This window comes from Cricetulus griseus, chromosome 5 (assembly GCF_003668045.3).
Source record: "Cricetulus griseus strain 17A/GY chromosome 5, alternate assembly CriGri-PICRH-1.0, whole genome shotgun sequence".
Taxonomy (NCBI): domain Eukaryota; kingdom Metazoa; phylum Chordata; class Mammalia; order Rodentia; family Cricetidae; genus Cricetulus; species Cricetulus griseus.
This window is the reverse complement of record NC_048598.1, coordinates 3,328,214-3,348,039: the sequence shown is the minus strand read 5'-3', so window position 1 is coordinate 3,348,039 and position 19,826 is coordinate 3,328,214. Positions and strand designations below refer to the sequence as shown.

The 19,826-nt window shown below is 42.7% G+C and overlaps 1 protein-coding gene across 3 annotated transcripts in view; it reads left to right on the top strand.

Moving 5' to 3' along the window:
* The window catches only part of Lpgat1 (lysophosphatidylglycerol acyltransferase 1), a 54,828-nt gene that overhangs the window by 2,331 nt on the left and 32,671 nt on the right, over nt 1-19,826 (top strand). The window lies entirely within an intron of this gene.

Here is a 19,826-nt window from a genome sequence, read left to right as displayed (position 1 = left end):
TTTTATCTCACAAATCTGACATTATTAAAATTTAAAAAATTTCTATGTGTGTTAATTTGCCCTGCCTGTCTTTAAGTGGGTTTCTCTGTTTGCTTTTAGACTGCCTCTTGGGGAGAAGGAGTAACACTATGCTCAAGTGGGCTTTTAGAGGACTAAATGAGTTGTGTTTATTTTCTACCTATAAACTTTATACATTTTGAGAACCTCCATTTCTGCCCAAATTCTGTATCCTTTTGCCCCCTTTTGATTGTTTCTTTCATTGATATTTCTTCTTTAAGATTAAAATAGTACAGAGGAGGTGAGGTTCCTAGCTCTTGTGACATTATATGGACATTCAAAGCTGGTGGCCAGGTTCCTCAGCTACTGTGCTGCAGGTCACGGCTAAGAAGAGCGGAGGGTCCAGGAAGGGTCAGAACTCTCCCTCTTGCCTGCAGAGCTTGCATCTACAGGCTTTACCCATGCACACCAGATAAGGACTGACAGCGCACAGGGGTCTGATATGTGAGAAAATGTTCTCTGTTGCCCCCGATGAAGGCTTTTTCCCTCTACTATCCTGTGAGCCCCTGGAATAGTATATGTGTTGCTTCTTTGTAATGAGCTGTTGAGATTCCAACGTTTTGGGATGCAGTGGTTAGCACCTCACCCTTCTCAGTGCCTGGTAGCGATAGTAGTGATAGAGAAAACGAAGCTCCTGCTGTAATGCTGAGTCTCATCTTAATTCCATCGCTGTGTTAAAAGTGCCTTTGCTTAATGTAGTTGGCTTTTCCAAATATGCTGTTTATTGGGATTTATTGTTTGCACAGCATACTTAAGTTTGCTTGTTTTAAATGAGCTTATAGGCATTTAGAAGCAGCTATCTTTCTACTTAAAAATAACGAAATAACTGAACTATTTGTACTTGTATATAATACATATTTGTGTCAGCCTGATGACCTTGAGCGCATGAACGATGCCATGCTGCCACTGAAGTTAGTCACCTATGGGCCGAGCTTGGCGGCAGCAGTGTCCTGTTTTGTTTTTTCCTGAGACTAGATTGTGTGTCTATATCCGAGGCCATCCCTAAACTCAGCTTCCTGAGTGCTGGGATTTCTGTACCTGCCTCCAGTGTGTTTAAGCAAAGCTTCTTGGGGCGTCTTCTTTACTGACTACAGAACTATGAGTTTCTTTGCTTTCCAGCTTAATGGTCATGGTGTGACCTCTGTATTTAAGTGTCTTTGAAACATTTGCTCTTCTTCAGGCTCCTGAATGTTGGCAAGTTGATCAGTTTCTCGTCAGATTTTAGTTTTCATATTTTCATCGAGTTTTTTTTTATGAGCAGAATACTTGATTATGAAGAGTCTGGTCACAATCTGATCATAACAGAACAGCTAAGAAGTCCACCAAAGTAGGAATGACTTTTGTTGAAAGCCCGAGTAAGGCTTAAAAAGGCTAACCTACACAGGAGCCTGTGAATTTCTTTCTTTGCATTATGTATCTCGTTTCTTCTCTTTTTATCAAGAGGACAGTAGGCATTTTGTTTTCCTTTCTCTATGCTTAAGTTTCACAGATGGAAAATTGAACAATGTCAAAGGAATTCTCAGATCTCCTCAGTAGCTTGGTATTAGAACACTTGCCTAACTTGCATAAATTTCTGGTACTACAAACAAACAAACAAACAAACAAACAAGGTCCCTTGTTAGTGTCCAGGGAGATTTATTGAACCTCCATGAAGAGGTAAACATCATAAAACGAACCCTTCACCACGTGTGATTCCCTCCCCTGAAACCCACGAACCTGTCTGGTTTTTTGGAGATCCTTTTCTTAGTGCACCTGCTCGTCAATTCCAGTGCAGGTCAGCTTCTTTAAGCTACTCTGTTTGTTCTCCTGACTCTCCTGCTATGACCATACCAGCAAGTCTAGTGTGTTCATGTTTCAGAATAAAACTTGCCAAATTTTTGTTGAAAACCCACTCAGAAGGAAGCTTTAAATATGAGTTAGAAAGCTGAGAAGTGAACCCTGGTTGAGAATAACAAATTTTCAAATTGTGGCATTTTAGTGTAAGGCAAGATGATTGCCCATCTGAGGAGTGTGCCGATGATGTAGCTAGCCCTGCCCTACAAGGTGGCAGCTAGCTGCATGTGAATACTTAAACCAACATAAAATTGAGATTCAGCTTGGCTACACATACATCTCAGCTCTCAGTACAGGGTGGTTAGGGGCTCCTGAACTGAAAAGTACAGATACAACACACTCTGTCATCACAGAAAATCCACTTGACAGAGCCAATGCATAGTCCTTATGGCTTTTTTCCTTTCCTTAGGAAAATTGCATTTTATTTTTCATCAGGAGAACATCTTTCTCTCGATCTGACAAATTTTTGGGCTGGATATATGGTAGAGTACTTGCAGCATGTGTCAATAAACAGGTTCCTTTGGGATATACAGGAAGATCTATTTCAGTTCTGTGAAGAGGCTAACAAAATGAGCCCTTCAAACACACCTGTGATTCTTGGATGAGGAATGATAAGACCCATAAGCTCAAGAACCTTTATTGTTAATTGTTGATTGTATTTTGAGACAGGGTCTCATGTTGACATGTAACCCTGGAACTCACTATTTGTAGCCCAAGCTGGCCTTGAGCTCATGGCCATCCTCCAGCTACAACCTCTCAAATGCAAGCTGGGTTACAAGCATAAACCACCAAGCCTGGCTTCCCAGAATTTTGTATTTAGTTTGTCTTCCCAGGCAGAGATGGAGAATGACTTATAGACAGAAAAGATAGAAAGGGCACTTTCTGCTCTGTCCACCTGTTTCTGACTCTGTCCTGTCAGATGAGCACTTCTGTTGAAAGGACTTTAAAAACCATGGGGTTCATGCAGGCTCACTTGGTAAAAGGGAGTGATGAACATTGCTGACACTAGCTCAACTGATGTATAGACATTTCATACTGGGGACAAGCGTCATGCTATTTTTGCCTTGATACTTTGAAGGCAGTCTGAATATGATACCAGCTTAACCAGTGGTCTTCTGTGTGCATTGCTTGGACCTGTAAGGCAGCATATCCCTCCTCTTAATTTAAGTGAAGATTGTGGCAAATTTCAGAGACAGAGTAAATATAAAAACAAAATATGCTTTTTTAAAGTAGTTTGTTTTGACTTTCATTCACTTACTTTAGTAAAGTCATCATTATCCAGACACATTTAATTAACGTCTCAGTACATTAAACAGTTTAAATATACTCACTGTAAGTGGAAGCTCCAGAATTTCTACAAAGGACCGAGAGTGTTTGGGCCAGAGTCTGGCTGCCAGGCTGGCTTTGCTTAGATGGATGTTTACCTGTGTTGGCTTTAGGGAAAGCTGATGCAGGTCATGCATAGTTTCCTCCTGAGCCAGGCTTCCATGGCTCTGTGTATTCATCTTTGTGCTAAGAACATGTGGGGTATTTTGTTGTTATTATTTTAATTTAATTTTATTATTTCACTGTGAGTGCAGGTAGTACCTGAACAGCATTCTTCTGGTGGGAATGAGCTCAGAACTCTTGAGTCAGTGGTGATGATCTGCCTCACCTCACTAGTGGGGTAAGATGCTTACTTGTGTTTTACCCACAGGGTCTTTGTTATAGTCCTAGAGCCTGGCTCATTGCCTAATGTTTGTGGGGTGCTTGGTAAGTGTGTTTGTATGTATGTTTGAGATAGGGTCTCGTGTTCCAGGCTAGCCTAATTCACTGTGTAGGTGAGGTTGGCCTTAAACTTCTGACTCTATTGTCTCTACCTCCCAACTGCTGGGATTATAGATTTAAGCCACTCGATGGTGGCTGGCTTTTGTTTTCTTAGGAGATGGAAGCTAGGGCCAGGAGCATGCGATTTGAAGCCCTCTAGCCTAGAATTACATCTCCTCCATCCCACTCCACCCGCCCCACCCCCACCCCCGATCAGCTCTCTCTTTCTTGAGTAACCTCTTTCCTTTTTTTTTGAAGACAAAATTTTCTTTACTGATTGCCTTTCTGCTATCAAGGGGGGCTACAGGCTACAACAAACCAGATCATATGAAATTAGTATTTTCATTTAAGATGTTTGTTTTTAAACAGTGTCTTGCTCTGTAGCTTTGGCTGGCCTGGAACTCACCATGTAGGTCTGCCTGCCTCTGCCTCCCGAGTGCTGGGATCAAAGATGTGTACCACCACTGCCCGCCCAGTCCACATTTAATGTTTTTATAGAGCTTGTACCTGTGTGTAGGAACAAGTGCCCTGGAAGTGTTTAGATGCATCAGGCATAATTGGTGGCTTTCAGGATGGCTCAGCAGCACTGGTAGGGAGATAATGTAGCAAAGAGGACATGTACTGAATGATGGTCTCATGGGGATGGCCCACTGCCTGATGAGTGGCAGTGGCAGTGAGCAGTGAGGGGCCTGCAGGACGTACTTAGGGAACGAGGGGTGCGGGGGACGACTCAGTTTCCTGGTTTGGGGTTTTACCGCTGCCCTGTTAGAGAAAGCTTTCTCTGTACGTTTTTCCCCTAATTCTATCATCAGCACTTAGAATACATTTAAAATATTTGAATAATTTGTCAGGTTGAAGTTTGCTATTTTTGTGGCAACAAAACAGTATTAGTTAACACTTAGTGAAACCTAAGCTGAATAATCCTGAGCATTCCCATTTAATAAGTTTGCCATTTGATTTCACCAACTTTCCTATTTAGTCATTTCAAACTGACAGCAGTTGTATTAGTTTGGTGATATTATTATTATTAATTTATTAATTTTTATTTTATATGCATTGGTGTTTTGCCATGGGTGTTGGGTCCTCTGGAACTGGAATTACAGACAGTTGTGAACTGCCATGTGGGTGCTGGGAATTGAACCCAGGTCCTCTGAAAGAGCAGTCAGTACTCTTAACCTCTGAGCCATCTCTCCAGCCCCCAGTTAGGTGCTATTATTATCCCCTCTCCTTTTGTTATTGATGTTGAAGTAGAAATTAAGACCTTACAGTTACTTCCCTTGAAGCATTAGCTGAATTGATGTTTGCCACAGTTTATTTTTATATTCAAAGAGCCAATATTGATCTTAAGATCATGTTCCTAGAGTGTTTCTTAGTTTACTATCCTCTGTGCCCTTGGTTTCAGAGGTGTGAGCTCTCCAAAATAAGTCTTAACGTCTGAAAGCAAAGCCACAACTATAGATTTCTGTAAAAAGCCAAAATATTGCTACTTTATAATATATTAGAAATTTATAAAATCACACTTCCTCTGTGTTTTATGATTTTTGTTGTTGTTCAGATGTTTAAGAGGCTTTATATTTTTGTCTTATTTCTTTACATCATACTTTTAGTTTCTATTAATAACCCTGACGAAGAAAGGTAAAGTTCTTTTCAGTCCTCCTTTCTTCTCCTTTCCCATCTCCATCATTGGGTTTTAGTCATTTTTCTGCACAACGGGATATACATTTGTGCTCTTATGTGTGTTTATATTCACTTTGACTCATGAGCTTCAGGGCTGTGACATTCAGGAATCCCTCTTGAATTTTCTCCTTACCAATTGGTTATTGGCTTTTATATAGTGTTATGGCCTGTAGTTTATTCTATTTTACCAATCTTATCTTTATCTGTCTTTGTCTTTTTTTTAAAGGTTCATTTATTTATTATGTTTACAGTGTTCTGCCTGCATGTATTCCTGCACCAGATCTCATTACAGATGGTAATGAGCCTCATGTGGTTGCTGGGAATTGAACTCAGTTCCTCTGGAAGAGCAGCCAGTGCTCTTAACCTCTGAGCTCTCTCTCCAGCCCCTCTGTTTTGTCTTTTCACTTAATTTACTGTAATGGTCTTCCAGCTGTTTGGGGAATTTTTCCCGTTGTCCCTTGGTTGATGGAAACTCATCCATTAGTACAGACTGAGCTTTCCATATCTAAAAATCCAAAATCCAAAATGTTCTAAGACTCAAAACTTTACACATGATGCCACAGAAGAAAGTTTTTCATCTGACCTCATATGGCCTTGTTCAAAGTCTGGCAACTAAAAACACTGTTTAAAGCTACCTTCTTGCCAGGCTGTGGTGGTGCACACCTTTAATCCCAGCACTTGGGAGGCAGAGGCAGGAGGATCTCTGAGTTCGAGGGCAGCCTGGCCTACAAAGTGAGGTCCAGGATTGCAAGAGCTACACAGAGAAACCCTGTCTTGAAACCCGCCCCCCCCAAAAAAACTACCTTCTTATCTTCAGGCTATGTGTATAAGGAATATATGAATAACAAATGACTTTCCTGTTTAGAAATAGGCCTCTTTCCCCCTAAATATCATTGTATACATGTAAATATTTTTAAAATAAACAGACCAGTACACTGAACTCTTAACTACTTTAGACTTCAGGCATTTCCAGTGGTTATGACCAACCTGTTGTTTCTCAATGAGGGGTCATGAGAACAAAATATGGGTATTTTCTTATAACATTTTAATGAATTCCTTTTTATTGCTCTGCCCTTAAAGGACAGCTTTACCAAGTTATAAAATCCTTGGCTTATACTTCAATATGTCTTGTACACATATTGTACAAATGCCTCTACCATTAAATGGTACTGCAGAGGCATTGGACATTAACTTGAATTTTCTCTCATTATTAGTGATTTTTTTTCCTTTTGGTTTATATGCTCAATGGATTCTCTACTTATCTTTGATATGCAGTAACTTTACTAGTATATATTACATGGTTGTTGAACTCCTGATACATGTGTGATCTTTATAGATCCGATCCCTCCCCCCCTCCAGACAGGGTCTCACCATGTAGCTCTGACTGGCTTGGAACTCACTATGTAGACCAGGCTGGCCACAAAATCACAGAGCTCTGCCTGCCTCTGCCTCCCAGGTTCTGTGATTAAAGGCATGTGCCCTGGCTAGATTCAGATATTGTATTTCAAATTTTTATCTTTAAGTGTCCATTGCATTTCATTGTTTTGGTTTTCTGCAAGCTCTTTTTGTATGTCTTCTACATTAATTATTTTCTACTTAATTATCTTTAATTTTATATTATATTTGTGTGTGCACACATGTGTGTGCTATAGTGTGTGTGTGAAGGTCAGAAAACAGTCTGAAGGAATTGGTTCTTTCCTTTTACTACATGAGTCCTGGGGATCAAACTCAGGCGGTCAGTTTGGGCAGCAAGTGCCCTTACCCATTGTGCTATCTCCTAAGTCCTTTTCCTCTAACTCTTTTTTGTTGTTATTACTGAGCAGAATCTCATGTAGCCCAGGCTGGCTTTGGACTCCGTATGGATCCGAGAGTGACCTTAGACTCCTGATCTCACAGTCAGCGTTCCCCTTTGATTCCAACACTTCTTCATTTGTTTGTTTCTGTCTTTAATGTCTGTTTTCTGCAATGTCTTTTCTTTGTCTTCCTTTATATTTCTCCTTCGTTTCTATGATTTAAGTTTTTCTGTGTCTTCCCTGAATTCTGCCAGCCCATGCAGTCCTTACTCCTGCAACCTGGACATCCTCCCTTGAATTCTTGTTTTTTGTTTTTGCTTTGTTTGTTGTTATTTTTTTGTAGTTTTATTCATAGTAGTAGTTTTTTTTTATTGAGTCTTGCAAATTCATGCAAGAATATTTAGTCACAAGTTTTACTTTCTGTGTTATAATTACCCTGTTGAATGTTCTTTGATAGTTGTATTTGGTTGCTCATTTCTATAGTTTTTCTCAGTTAGTGCAATGGCAGGCACTTTTTTATGCGATAGAATGTAATTGCTTGGACTTTCTGGAGTTGCTGTTGTAGAAGGTTTGGATGAAACCAGATAGATTTCTAGATTTCTTCTTCACGTTGCACATACAGCACCTGGAGGTGTTTGTCTGCACTGCTGTTAAAGCTGATTTCCCTCTAAGTCAGATTGAGGCTGGGGAGCCTTATATGGCCAATTATGGACTTTACACTCATTCCCTTGCAGCTGTGACTGGACTGACATGGCCCTTACAGAACAGAGCCAACCCCCCTTCCTCAGGAAGTGCATTGCTAACTTCCTTCCTTCCTTCCTTCCTTCCTTCCTTCCTTCTCTCTTTTCTTACACACACACACAAATAGGGTGTCAGGTTCCCAGGAACTGGAGTTAGATGGTGGTGAGCCTTCATGCGGGTGCTGGGAATTGAATCTGGGAGGTCTGAGGCACTGCCAGTGCTCTTATGTACTCAGGCACCCCTCCAGTTGAGTGACATCTAGATCAACAAAACTTAGTGATTTCTCAGGACGTGGTGGTGCAAGCCTTTGATCCCAGCACTCAGGAGGCAGAGGCCAGAGGATCTCTGAGTTCAAGGCCACTTTAGTCTACAGAGCGAGTTCCCAGATAGCCAGGGCTACTCAGAGAAACCCTGTCTCGAAAAACCAAACTAACCAAGCAAACAAAATTCTCTTCACTGTTTCTTTTTATTTTAGTTTTAAATAAGAATTTCCTCTTTGACCAATTTTATGCATATGTAATGTCTTTTGATTTCCATCACCCTGTCCTATTCCTTTGAATGACACCTTCCTCCCAGCAAATCCCCTTTGACTTTCATGTCTTCTTTTTGTGGAGCGAGCGGCTGAGGGTTGTTTGCAGGAGCAGAAGTTTGCTGGTAACTTTCCAGTGGCGACACCATTGAGGACAATGACCAATCCCCTCCCAACGGCCATTGGCGTCAGTTAGCTTGGCTAGGAGTAGGGCCCAGTCCCTCATCCACTGCACAGGATGGAAGGCCGACTGGCTTGGCCTTGTGCAGGGAGCCACAACTGCTGTGAGCTCGTGAGTGAGTGCCATGGCCATGCCATATGCTGTGCACCACTCACTGCAAGGCACTCTTCCTCATGTCCAGGCCCCTGCATTCTTTCCAACCTTTCCCTGTGATGCTCCCTGAGACTGAGGGTTGGTATAGATGTCAGTTTAGGGCTGAGCGCTCACAGGACCCTGTGTGGCCGGCAAGGCCAGTGAAGATGAGATGAATAAAAGGTTAGTTATGTTACATTTCCTGCCAAGGTTTAGTAGACTTAATCAGACTCTGCTATCAAATACTTTCCTAGACTTCAAAAACTTCATTAACCACTAACAACCTGATGAAGGGCCTGGGGAGATGATTCAGTGGGAAGAGCACTTCCCACACAAGCAGGTACATGGATGCAGAGGATCCCTAAATGAGCTGGTTAGTTAGCCACACTAGCCAAAAGGTGAGGTCAGGCCTCAGTGAGAGACCCTGCCTCAATCTGTAAGGTGGAGTATCACCAAGGAAGTCTTGGGCACACACATGTTCATCCATGTGCATGTGTACCCCACACAGGTGTTCACACATGTGCAGACATACTTGGTATGGTTAGAAACTTGCTTTGTTGTTTTGTTTTTTCCAGAAGGTTTCTCTGTGTAGCTTTGTAACTGTCCTGGCACTCACTCTTGTAGACCAGGTTGACCTTGAACTCACAGAGATCCGCCTGCCTCTGCTTCCCGAGTGCTGGGATTAAAGCCGTGCGCTGGTTAGAAGTCTGCTAATGTTGTAAGTAGAAGCTTATATTATTTGATTAGGGAACAAATTATTATATTAGGGAACAAAATATTGTAATTTAAATACATCCAGATGTTTCTAGGAAGGTAAAACTCAAGAGGTGGAAGCCATGAGGATTATGTGTTTAAGGCAAGACTGGACTATGTAGTGAGATAGAACCTCTCACCAAACAAGATGTTTTTTACTCCAAAGACAAAAACATACATGTGTCGTGTTGGTGTTAAACATATAAATATTGTAAATTGGCGTATAATTCACATGCCATAAAATTCATCATTTTAAAGTATGTGATTCAGTGGTATGGTATTTTGAATGAGAATGGCCCCCATAGGCTCATGTATTTGAATGTTTGGTTCCCAGTTGGTGGACAGTTTAGGAAGGATGAGGAGGTGTGTCCTTGTTGGAGGGGGTTTCAGAAGTCCACGCCAGGCACAGTCTCATTCTCACTCCATCTCTGCCTCCATCTTTCGGATCAGATTTAAGCCTAACCCTCTGAAACTGGGAGCAAGCCCCCAGTTAAATGCCTTGTTTTGTAAGTTGTCTTGGTCATGGTGTCTCTCCACAGCAGTAGAACAGTAACTAAGGCCAGTGATGCCAGTATAATCACATGGTCACTTATTCACAACCATCGTCTAACTCCAGAACATTTCATAACTCACAAAGAAAAATTCCAAACCCATTAGCTCTTACTCACCATTCCTGCCCCCTCGTAACAGTCATTAATCTATGTTGTGTCTCTATGGATTTCCCTATTTGGAACACTTCATAATGGAGTCATATGATGCATGATCTGTGTCATCTAACTTCTTATACTTAACATGCTGTTCTCATGTCCACCTGTGTGATAACATGTGCCAGTCCTTACGCCTTTGTATAGCCGAGTAATACTCCATAGTACAGATGGGCAACATCCTGTTATGTATTTACTAGGTGGTAAATGTTTGGCTTGTTTCCATGGTTTGGTTATTCCAAATAATACTACTGTGAACATTCAGGTGCAAGTTTTGTATTGACATTGCTTTCAATTCTCTGTACCTAGGAGTCAAATTTCTGGGTCATATGATAATTCTATGTTTAACTTTTAAGGAACTGCCAAAATGTTTTTCATAACAGCTCTGCCATTCTGTATTTTCATCAGCAATGTAGAGGCTCCAGTTTCTTTCCTCCTTGCTTACACTTATTTTCTGGAGTTTTGTTGTTTGTTTTGGTTTTAATCCTCACCATTCAGGTGGATATGAAGTGGAGGTCTCCTGTGGTTTAGAATTGCATTTCTTACTGACTAATGATATTTCCATGTACTGGTGGCCATTTGTGTTTCTTCTCTGGAGAAATCTCCCTTCCTATCTTCTGCCTGTTTTTTGTTTTGTTTTTAAGTTAGGTTGCTTATCTTTTGAAGGTAAAATTTTGCTTTGGTTTGGGTGTTGTTTGAGGCCTGGGTCCTAGGGTTGGTGTTGGAGACAGTGTGGTCTTTAAGAGATGGGTGGGGGGAGGCATGGGTAAGTCTGGGCAAGCCCCGGGAAGAAGCTGATATTTATTGTGAGACTGGTCATTCTCTTGAAAGGGTTATTTTGAAAGCCTGAGGCTGGCTCCACCCAGTCTCTCTCACATTCCTATTTGCTGAGGTGATCACTTGCTCCTGCTATTGCAGTCTGCCAGGAGGTGGCACAGGAAGGTGGAGAGCCTGCCTGTACAATGCCATTCAGATCTCCAGCCTCCAAAATGGTGAACATTTTCTTTATAAAGTTAGCCTGCCTCTGGCATGTTGTTATATTAATGCAAAACTGACTAATACAGGTTATAAAGTTTCTTGTGCTAGGTGTAGTGACCACACACCCTTAATCCCAGCACATGGGAGGCAGAAGCAGACATCTCTGTGAGCCAGCCTGGTCTACATAGCAAGTTCCAGACCAGAGCAATGAGATCTTGTATCAAAACAACAACAACAAGTGTGTGTGTGTGTGTGTGTGTGTGTGTGTACGTACATATATATATAATATATATAATATATATATATATACTTGGATACTTTAGTTTCTACATTGCTTTACTGTGTTTTTCATATTGTTACCCAGTTAAAGGTCATGAAAATTTATACTAATTTTTTCTGTAAAGAATTTAGCTTTTATATTTAGTTTTGTGATCCATTTTGAGTTAATTTTTCTATATGCAATGAGGTAAGGGAACTTTTTTTACTGTCTATCTTGACTATATATGTGTGGTATGCATGCATGCGTCATTGATTGGGTGTTTGTATGTGGGGGGTGCTTATGCAGGTCAGAGGTTGACTTTAGGTGTCTTCTTGCTTTTTTTTGTTTTACTTTATTTACTGAAGTAGAGTCAGCTGTTGAACATGGAACTCAATTACTCAATAAGTCTAGCTATTCAGCTTGTCCCAGCAATTCCCCTGACTCCAACTCCCAAGAGTGCTAGAGTTACAGGTGGGCGCCACGCCTACCTGCCTTTCCTGTGGGTGCTGGGGTACCTGAATTCCTGTCTTCATGCCTGCATGGCAACTCCCCAAACCTCATTATCTGGTTGCCCTGTCATCATTTTCTGAGACTATTTGTTTGCCCTGTAGGATGAACGGTAGTGGTGTCGTGTGAAAACTGAGTTGACCATAGGGGTATGATTAATTTTTGGATTCTCAGTTATGTTCTGTGGTTCTACACTCAGTATGTGCCACTCTGCCTTGATTGTTGAAGCTGTGTGGTTAAGTTCAGAATGTTAAATAGTTGTTTTGTTGCTGTTTTGGTTTGGTTTTTGAAACAGTGCTACTTTTGTGAGGTACCCACCAAATAAGACTACTTGGACACGGGTTGAAGCCAGTATTTATTAGCCGACTGGAGACTGCACTGAGTGTTCAGGATCCCAGTGTAGCCCTGAGCCTTTCTCTAGATGAGTTTTTAAGCACAGAAACCATGTCCTGGGTTGACATACTTCAGTTAACCAGAAGCAGAACTACAGAAGCAACTCTTGCCCTTAAGTTTACACATTAGTGTGGAAGACACAACAGTTAAAAAATAACCAGTTAATCACAGCTATGAAAAGGGCCCTAGAGAAAAGCAGAGGCTCTGTGAGTATATCCTAGAGGACATAATCTGAGACTTGGTGGTGTCAAAAGGAATGACTTTCTTGAGAAAGTAGCATTGAGATTTTTATCTGGACAGTGTCACAGACTGTATTGGTGGGATAGAATTTCTGTGGAATACGTAAGTAGATGCCAGAACATTGAAGGCAGGAGGAAGGATGTGTGCAACAGCAGAGAGGCTTGTGTTGGAGACAGGGGACCAGACTGGCTGCACTGTGGAGTGGGGAGTGTGGGCAGTGGCGGGTGGGAAGCTGGGGAAGCCAGACTCTTGGAGGCCTTCAAGTGCTTACAAGTTTGTAAATTTTTCTAGAAGGATTTCAGGGAGTGATGAATTGATACACTATGCCATGGTTGTAGGAATGGATTCAAGACAGGAGAGTGTGGGAGGATGCAGGGCTTTCCAAAAGACTCTGCCATGCCCAAATGGAAGTGACAGTTGATGGGTGATGGCAGTGGAGTTGGAAACTGGTGAACTAACTGAGGAGCTTTATAGGAGGGAATGGTCAGAACACCGAGGTCTCAACACAGAGGATGAGGTACAGGGGTGCCTGTGAGGTTTCTCGTGGGACAGCTGTGTGTGTGTGTGTGTGTGTGTGTGTGTGTGTGTGTGTGTGTAGGTGGGGACTCGCAGGAGGCGAAACTGAGAGGAAGACCGAGGAAGCACATCCAGTGGAGTGGTGCATAGATCGTATGGGGCGTGTGCGTGTGGGGCGTGTGCGTGTGGGGCGTGTGCGTGTGGGGCGTGTGCGTGTGGTGGGGCGTGTGCGTGTGGGGCGTGGGGGCGTGTGCGTGTGGGGCGTGGGGGTGTGTGCGTGTGGGGCGTGGGGGTGTGGGGCGTGTGCGTGTGGGCGTGTGCGTGTGGGGTGTGGGGTGTGGGGGTGTGTGCGCGTGTGGGGTGTGTGCGTGTGGGTGTGTGCGTGTGGGGTGTGGGGGTGTGGGGCGTGTGCGTGTGGGGTGTGGGGTGTGTGCGTGTGGGCGTGTGCGGTGGGGTGTGGTGGTGTGCGTGTGGGGTGTGTGCGTGTGGGGTGTGTGCGTGTGGGGTGTGTGCATGTGGGGTGTGTGCATGTGGGGGTGTTTGCGTGTGGGGTGTGGGGGTGTGGGGCGTGTGCGTGTGGGGTGTGGGGCGTGTGCGTGTGGGGCGTGTGCGTTGGGGCGTGTGCGTGTGGGGCGTGTGTGCGTGTGGTGTGGGGCGTGTGCTGTGGGGCGTGTGCGTGTGGGGTGCGTGTGCGTGTGGGGTGTGTGTGTGTGGGGTGTGTGCATGTGGGGTGTGGGGTGTGTGCGTGTGGGGCGTGTGCGTGTGGGGTGCATAGATGTGGGGTGCACGGATGTGGGTGTGTGTGTGTGTGTGTGGGGTGCACGGATGTGGGTGTGTGTGTGTGGGGGGGTGCACGGATGTGGGGTGCATGTGGAACGCCAGAAGAAATCGGGGCCAGCTAGGGAGGTTTGGGGACTTGTCAGTGTTATTTAAACTTGTGGAGCTGGATCAGCTCACCTAGGGCAGTGGCTCCAACCTTCCTAATGGTGTGATCCTTAGTACAATTCCTTGTGCAGTGGTGACTCCAACCATCGTTATTTTCCTAGCTACTTCATAACTATAATTTTGCTACTGTTATGAATTGTGATATAAATGTCTGATATGTGACCCCTGTGAAAAGGGCCGTGGCCCACACGTTGAGAACCACTGACCTAGGGAACTTTTAAGTACCGAGGGAAAAAGGGCCTGAGACCATGTCTTAGGATGTGTTTGTGCCTAGAACAGCAGGAGAAGGGGTGAGTACAGGGCCACAGGGTTGGGAGCTGTGAATGCATCTGCAGTTTCTGTGTGTAAGATGAGCCCTGACAGCTTTTATTGCGTTTGGCAAGAACAGTTTCCTTGAGGTGGTAGAACTGGAAAGTAGATTGGACGGTGTTGGAGATGAGTGAGGGGTGGGGAGAGATGGAATGGAAACACGTTTGGCTGAGAGGGAATGGGGGGTGACAGTTGGGGTCAGGAGAAGACTCCATTAGCCTCTCTCGTTCTCTTTTCCCCCTCATTTTTAAAATGGAAAATTCTATATTCCTACCCACTCTGGGTTATACCTGGTAGAACAGGTTCATTTACTTACACAGTTATGCACTTCGACACTACTGTCCTTAATGAAGGACAGCTGACTGAGAGAATACCTGTACATGGAGAGCACTAAGTGTTGGGCCTTGGTGGCGCCCGCACCCCCTCAGGTACAGTCTCTCACTACCTAGTGTGTTCTTCTGGCCACAGCACTCTTTCTTTCCCCACTCTGCAGCTCCCACTGTCACCTGTTTTCTGAACCTCTTTGGCATAGTCTCTGTAGCTGTGGCTCCTGACCTTTGGCCTGAGTCTGCAGTGTACAGAGAGGGTCAGGACTCTGTGGCACATTAAATAATGACCTTGAAAATGTTTGTTAATGCTTCCTTGGTATATGTGGCTCCTTAACAAAATCTTTTAGGGCTGGAACGATAACTCAGCAATTAGGAGCACTGGCTGCTCTTCCAGAGGAATAGGGTTCAATCCCCAGCACCCACACAGCAGCTTATAACTGTCTGTAATCTAACCCTCTTCTAGGGCCTCAGGCACACATGGTACAAAGACAGGCTGGCCAACAAGGCCCAGAATCCTATTTTCTCCCCTCCCCAGCATGGGGCTTATAAGCATGGATCAGCCTACCTGGTATCTTTATGTGGCTTCTGGGGATCAGATTCAGGTTTATGCTTATGAGGCAAGTGCTTTCCTCACTAGGGTATTTCCTAGCTCCCTCCTTACCCTCTGTCCTCCTTTTATAAAAGTATTTTTGTTTTGTTTTGTTTTGTTTTTGTTTTTTGAGACATGGTCTCTCTACATAGACCTGGCTGGCCTTGAACTCATAGAAATCCACCTGCCTCTGGCACCCAATTGAAAGCTTGGATTGAAAGGTGTGCAGCACCATACACCTGCTTCCCTATTTCTTAAAAGGACCAGTGTAACTGGATGATACAGGATAAACCCTTCTTTAAGACTCTTGAATGATCACTTGTTTAGCCACATAAGGTAGCATCTACAGAGTCCGGGAGTTACCCTGGACAAGAGGAAGAGGGGGGAACGTCCTGCAGAACCTGTTCATAGACTCACTGTTTACAGTTCCCAGGGACCACATGTCTTGGAGGTCCTTGTACATATCCCATGAACTCTAGGTTTGTTCAGTGCTGTGCAGGTGGTGTGTTTCAGCTATGTGATCTCACTTGTCTCTGTCATGTTCATCCTCTTAGAATTAGTCTTGAAATGACATTTTCTTCTTGTGATAGATTTTTCAAATTACAGTTTGCTCTTTGCATCACTTTTTCTGATATTGTCAGGAACTGATAGTCTTCTGTTAAGACTTTCGTTTAAAAGAAAAAAAAATTTCCATCTTGAAGTTAGGTGAGTAACCTAAGTGGTAAATGACTGGTAATAGCTCCAGTAAGAGGAGAAACTTACTGTGATTGAGTGCTTGGTGTGCCCAACCTTTCAGCAAGTGCTTACACTGGCTTCTTACTCGCTATTGACAGGTCTGAGAAGAGGTCACATCCACACGGTACATACTGAGCAGTGGGGAAGCTAAGTAGCATACCCAGTGGGGTGGTAGAGTTCAAAGGTTGAAGCTGGTCTTTGTGGGAATCCCATTATACAATAAGCAACAGCATACTTCAGCTTTAGCTAAACAGTTAGTGGTCTTTGCTTTGGTTTGAGGGGTCAATAGACCTAAGTTTTAGTCAGATTTATGATGCTTGTGTACTGTGTCTGATCCTTAGGTGTAACTAAGATTAATATGTGACTTGAATGTCTTTTAGGACTCTTTTAGACATTGAGAGAATATGGATGGAAGCCATTCCAAATAGGAAAATTTGCTGATATGTATTAGAACACAGCCTCCCAAGTGCTAGGTTTAAAGGCCTTGCACCACCATGCCTCCTCCTCCTCCTCCTCCTCCTCCTCCTCCTCCTCTTCCTCCTCCTTCTTCTGCTCCTCCTCCTCCTTCTTCCTTCTATTTATTATGTACAGTGTTCTGTCTCCATGTATGTCTGCAGGCCAGAAGAGGGCATCAGATCTCATTACAGATGGTTGTGAGCCACCATGTGATTGCTGGGAATTGAACTCAGGACCTCTGGAAGAGCCTCCGGTGCTCTTAACCTCTGAGCCATCTCTCCAGCCCTATGCTTTGCTCTTTATTTGGTCATATTCTAACTATGTTCTTTCCCTTTTCCATATTTGAAATTTTGGGAATGTAGCCAAAGCCTCAAACCAGAAACTGCATTAACCGCAACTATGACTTTGTTTGGATCTCTTGGGTGTTTAGCTGGTGTGACTGCTCACATTTTGCCTTCTGCTCTTTTTTAGGCTTCCCTAACTTGTCTAATTCAGAAGTTGTATTCTCCCTTCTTCCCACAACCCTCATCTCATCTCCCCTGGTGTTCCTTTTAGCTGTTGGCTTTGAGTGGCTCCTAACTCAGGCCTGCTCCCAAGCCCTCTTCAGTCTGTGCCGCTGCAGTGTGGAGCACCTCTCCTTTCAGCCAGTTCCTTTGTGTGGACTCCATTCCCTTTCTGTCTTCTCAGAAGCCTTCCTTTGTTATCATCTCTGTTCTTTAACTTTCATAAAAACTCTTAATCTTCCTAATGCTGTGGCCACTGACTTAGGGGATACGGGTTTACCCAAGTTTACTCTATGTTCATACAAGGACAAAACTGTCACACAAAAAACATTTCAAAGAACTTTTCTATCAATAAGTGACCCATATTACTATTAGATATTTAAGAGTTTCTGGCTATTATAAATAACGCCTCTATGATCATGGCTGAGCAAATGCCATGTGGTGTGAGTGTGCCTCCCTTGGGTAGATGCCCAAAAGTGGCTTTACTGGGTCTTGAGGTAGATTGATTCCCAATTTTCTGAGAAACCGCCATACTGATTTCCAAAGCAGCTATACAAGCTCACACTCCCATCAGTAGTGGAGGAGTGTTACCCTTTCTCTACATACTCTCCAGCATAAGCTGTCATTAGAGTTTTTGATGTTGGCCATTCTGACCAGAGTAAGATGGAACCTCAGAGTTGTTTTGATTTGCATTTCTCTGATGACTAAGGATGTTGAGCATTTCGTTAAGTGTCTTTCCACCATTTGAGATTGTTCTGTTGAGAGTTCTCTGTTTAGATCTGTAACCCATTTTTATTGGATTATTTGGTAGTTTGATGTCTAGTTTCTTGAGTTCTTTGTGTATTTTGGAGATCAGCCCTCTGTCAGATGTGGGGTTGGTGAAGATCTTTGATCCATTTGGACTTGAGTTTTGTGCATGGCAATAGATATGGATCTATTTGCAGTCTTCTACATGCCAACATACAGTTATGCTAGCACCATTTGTTGAAGATGCTTTCTTTTTTCTGTTATATAAACAGATAAAGTAACAGCTTCACAGAGTTACGAAAATGCAACAGGTCGGGCAGTGGTGGTGCACACCTTTACTCCCAGCACCCGGGAGGCAGAGGCGGGTGATCTCTATGAATTCAAGGCCAGCCTTGTTTACAGAATGAATGCCAGGATAGGCTCCAAAGCTACACAGAGAAACCCTGTCTTGCAAACAAACAAACAAACAAACAAAAAACCCAAATGCAATATAAAAGAATGCAACATCTTTGCATCATTAAACAAATAATTCTACAGCGTAAGAGAATGTAACATGACTTTAACTAATACTCCACATATCATATATGCCTATAATTTTTTTCTAGTTTAAAGTTTTTTAACGTCAGAGACTCAGTGCATGTTATCATCTGGTGGCAAAGCAGAGAAATACTACATGACGTATTTATTTTCTGGCAATTTAGTACAATTGTTACCATGCAGGAAGCCTAGACGCAAAAAACACTGTGTAAACTGGGCTTGTGACACATGCCTATAATCCTAGCCCGAGAGGTGGGAGTAGGAAGATGAATGTTTCAAGGTCATCTTTGAGGGCATAGAAAATTAAAGGCAAGCCTGGGAGTGGGGTGGGTGGTGGATGCTTTTATTTTGGGGGCTGTGGGGCTGTTCCCTGTCTCAGTGTAGTGGTTATGGAGAGGTACAAGATGTACATTAGAGAGAAATTATTTCTTGTTGTAAGTTATACTGTGTTAAACTTGACTAAAACGTGTATAGGAAAACATAGAAGGCAAAATTTTTTAGAAATGTTTTTTAATCCAGTTGAAAGATTTTTAGATGAATATAAATTATAGAGTGATATAATACCAAAGAATGCACAGAGGTGAAATAGCAGAAATGAACTACATTGATGACATGAAAAAACAGAAAAATCAAGAAAAAAGAGTGACTTTTGGTAGAGGTCAACACATTTTACAAAACTAACTTGGAATAAAGCTAATGAAGAACAAATTTAAGTCACCTATGTCAGGAACAAAAAGGAAACTGTCATGATTGACACAAAGGACTTATCAGTAAAACAACAACAAAAGCCCCCAAATACATGAAGACTTCCCAAATTTGGTAAGTTAGGTTAAATAGGCCAGTCCTTTAAAAATTGTAGCAAAATCTAAAATGAAACAGAACAGTTTGTTTCTATTAAATAATTCCATTTTATACAAAAGAACTTTCTTTTTAAAAAATTTTTTTTGAATGGTCTAGATGATGGTCCTAAATAATCCCACTAAACATTTGTTTTGTGTAGGGTGAGCAATAAGGACCTAGTTTCGAACTCCTGCTGTAGCTATCAAGTTTAACCAACACCATTTTTTTTGAAAATTTTATTCAATTGCTTCTCTTTCTGTGAACCTGCTCTTCCTGATAATGTACAAAGTAGTTTTGATGCAGTAGTTTCCCACCCAGATGTTTTAAACTAATCTAACTCGTTTTCTTCCTTAAAAATGAAAACATATAGTTTTGAAATATTCAGGGCTGGAAAGATGGCTCAGAGGTTAAGAGCACTGGCTGCTCTTACAGAGGTCCTGCGTTCAGTTCCCAGCAACGGTGGCTCACAACCATCCATTATGAGATCTGGTGCCCTCTTCTGGTGTGCAGATATACATGGAAGCAGAATATTGTATACATAATAATTAAATAAATCTTTAAAAATATTCATATAGTTTCTGGTACAGTAAAAATGAAAGAGTCTAGGAATCATCTAATGATAACTTGTGTTAATAAGTCTGGAATTCAATGTGTTAAGTAACACACAATTTTATTTCTCAAACCCAAGGAGCTGGGGAATATAGCTCAGTGCACTCCCTAACATACAGAAAGCCTGA